A 3,737-nucleotide genomic window follows, 5' to 3' on the forward strand; every position below is an offset into this window, starting at 1 on the left:
GTGTGGGGGGTGGATCTGTGATATACAGCTCAGAGTAGCTGGTCTGGCCATGAACCCTAACCCAAGCAGCCCCCATATCTAACCCATAAATCTAACCCTCACCTTTAACCTTAACTCCAGCCTCCAACCCTGCCACTAGCCCTTGTCTAATGTCTAATCCCTGCCTTTACACTAACCTCTAAAAAGGCACCCGGCTCTCGGAGCGGAAGGTGGGGAAGTTTGGGATGGTCCTTAGATTTTGGGGGAGGTCGTTCTACCATCTGGACCAGGCCCCGGAGAAACGTCTGTCTCCCGCACCGATGAGCTTCACCCTTATTATAGAGAACTCCACTGGGCCAGCAAGTCAACTATGGTCTTCATCCTGGATCTCTCAGCTCTTTCAGACACGGAGGGCCAAGGGCATGAAGTGCCTTGAAGATAAGGCTGAGACCATGAACTTGATTCAATATTGTAGCACAGATGTGGGCATATGGCCCCTGTGTCCGGCCATCTTCTCAATATTTCACCGAAGGGGGTCATGTGTGGGCTCTGCCGAATGCTGGGAAGCAGCCGCTTGTCACTGTTGTTGCCAGATGTTTGTATGAGCCACGGTTTTAGAGCCAGGTCCCAGGTAGGACATTGAGTTCTGAATCTGCTGGGAGTCAAACCTGAGGTAGGGGGAGGCTGGGATCCAACCTTTATGTATCATTGGCAACTGTACTGAATTGCCTTACCTGTAAGGGGTTAAGTAGTTCAAATAACCTAGTCAGCGCCTAACCAGAAGGATCAATAAGAAAAGAAAATACTGTCGGAGAAAATCCTATGACACTTCACCCCATACTCTTCCCAGTAATATTATTATGATATGATTATGACCACATTCTGGGATGTATTAGCAGGAGTGTCGTAAGCAAGACACGAGAAGTAATTCTTCCGCTCTACTCCAGCCTGATTAGGCCTGAACTGGAGTATTGTGTCCAGTTCTGGGCGCCAGATTTCAGGAAGGATGTGGACAAATTGGCGAAAGTCCAGAGAAGAGCAACAAAAATATTAAAGATCTAGAAAACATGACCTATGAGGGAAGATTGAAAAAATTGGGTTTGTTTAGTGTGGAAAAGAGAAGACTGAGAGGGGACATGATAACAGTTTTCAAGTACATGAAAGGTTGTTACAAGGAGGAGGGAGAAAATTTGTTCTTCTTAAACTCTGAGGATAGGACAGGGAGCAATGGGCTTAAATTGCAGCAAGGGAGGTTTAGGTTGGACATTAGGAAAAACTTCCTGTCAGGGTGGTTAAGCACTGGAATAAATTGCCTAGGGAGGTTGTGGAATCTCCATCATTGGGGATTTTTAAGAGCAGGTTGGACAAACATGGATGGTCTAGATAATACTTAGTCCTGCCTTGAGTGCAGGGGACTGGACTAGATGACCTCTCGAGGTCCCTTCCAGTTCTATGATTTTATGATTCTATAATGTTTTTTATGCAAGAAAAGTCATGTGAGGTGTCATTGGAAAGGTTATGCTTTGCTGAATATGATTATCCTACTTGTATGCATGTATCATTTCTGTATCTGAAGTTAGAAATATTGACTCTGTATCCTTATTTCAAATGTGTTTACACCTGGGGAACGCCCACTAGACAAGATGTTTTCATTCTGGACAGTGGGTGGGGAAGGGCCTATTTAGGGCAATGGTACATTAAGAGAAGAACAGGCCTTAGGAGAAGCTTATTTCCCACCTGGGGAGCCTTCCTGAGGATGCTACAGACAACCTCCGAGTAATGGCTGCTATGACCACAGGGACATGTGACCAGGTCACCTGGTGCTGGACTCCATCTTGGGATGTCAGTATTTTTCCACTGACTGGCGTGGGAACCAAGCTGTGAAACAAAAGGTTCCCGCCATATGCAAAAGTGATATAAGGCAGGGGAGTGACATCATCAGGGTTCTTCACTGACTCCCCACCCAAAGGGACTCCTGGATACACCTGAGGAACAAGGACTGAACTGGGGGAAATGCTGGAGCCAGGCTAACGGGATTTCTAGCCTGTGAATGGAACATCTGGGGATTCCAAGCTGTGAGCAAGTGCAGCTTGTCCCTTAAGAATCTGCAGCCTGCTTGTATCGTCACCGAGGGTGAGAATGTGCAATTCATCTCCAGACTATTTAGTGTATTAAACTAAGTTTGCATTTTTTGCTTATTTGCTGGGTAATCTGCTTTGATCTGTTTGCCATCTCCTATAATCACTTAAAATCTATCTTCTGTAGTTAATAAACTTCTTTTTGCTTTATCTTAAACCAGTGAGTGGGAGTCATAACTTGGGGCAGAAAGCTGTTGCATATTCCTCTCCAAGGGGGCGAATTTCATGAGCTTATGCTGTATAGTTCCTTGTACAGCACAAAACAGTGTAATCTGGGGTTTATACTCCAGAGGGGGTGCATGCCTTAGGAACTGGGAGATGCCCTAGCTGTAGCCTTCCCATGCAGGGGCTGGTCAGAGCATCTGCAAGTAATTGCAGGTGGATGTGTCCCTACCTGTATGTGTACTGGTAAAAATGCAGGCTGAAGTCTGGAGAGGGCTTGGCAGTTTGTCACAGCAGTACAGTGTAGAAGGGAGCCCAGGCAGGTGGGTCAGGGGGGCTCAGTGGTACCCCAGGTCCAGGTGGTACCCTGAGGGGGGGAACCTGTCACAGATCCTACGTGATTGATATGCACTGAGTTTAAAAGCCTGAAAGATCAGAAAGTTCCAAAATGGACACCTGTGTAAAGAGGGGAAATAGCAACTAGAAAGGTCAGTCTGGCGTTTCTTGGGTGACGGACACGACCCCCAATAGAAAGCCTCAAGACATTTGTGTAGAGAACCCTAGATGACAAATCATGGCAGTTAGCCAACCTTCTCCCAGCTGCAAAGTGCTGAAAGGTAGAATCTAGGGACGTCTGTAACCCATGACTGATCCTGAAGTTAACCCCCAGAACAGTAGATATACGGTGTTTATCCAAAATCCTGTTACCCAAACCTCTGCATTATCTGCGTCCCTTCCTTGTCCCCCAGCATGAAACACCTGTCCTCTGCAGCATGATCTCATGTATCTCATGCTAGGGGACCAGGAAGGGATTTGGACAGTGTGGAGGTCCAGATAATAGAGCAGAGATCCCCGGTCAGGAATAGGAGGAGGACAATGACCCCTTGCAGATGTGAGGGAGGCCACCCCGTTGCTGAATGGCTCCTGCCCTCTGGATTATCCAAACTTCCAATCATCTGAATAAAATCCATGTCCCCCCCAGGCTATTTGGATAATCGGGAGTTGATTGTATCCTATTGCAAAGAATGAAACTACATGAGTCAGCCCGTATTTCTCTCAGACTGTAAAAAGGATGATAGCTAAAGTGAGAAGTGGTTCAACTTGATGCCCACATGTTATTAAATATGAAAGTTTGTCACCTGATTTGCCCTCAAAGACGCATCTTGAGACCCTTGAAGGAAACTTGTGCCGAAATCTAATAAGAATCCGACAGCTGCTCCCAGCATCAGCTCAAGTGTAGAGGAACCCAGCGGAACTAAAGCTCCATCTAGGTCTAGAGGCTGGGTTGGAAAATCCACATCTATCTCACAGACAGGTACCAACTGCTTGTTTTCTGCATGTAATTACCTTCTGCTCCAGTGCTGTATGGGATAGACTCTGTTTAACTAACATTTTTAGGTTTCAGAGTAGCAGCCGTGTTAGTCTGTATCCACAAAAAGAACAGGAGTACTTGTGGCA

This window comes from Trachemys scripta, chromosome 4 (assembly GCF_013100865.1).
Source record: "Trachemys scripta elegans isolate TJP31775 chromosome 4, CAS_Tse_1.0, whole genome shotgun sequence".
NCBI lineage: Eukaryota > Metazoa > Chordata > Testudines > Emydidae > Trachemys > Trachemys scripta.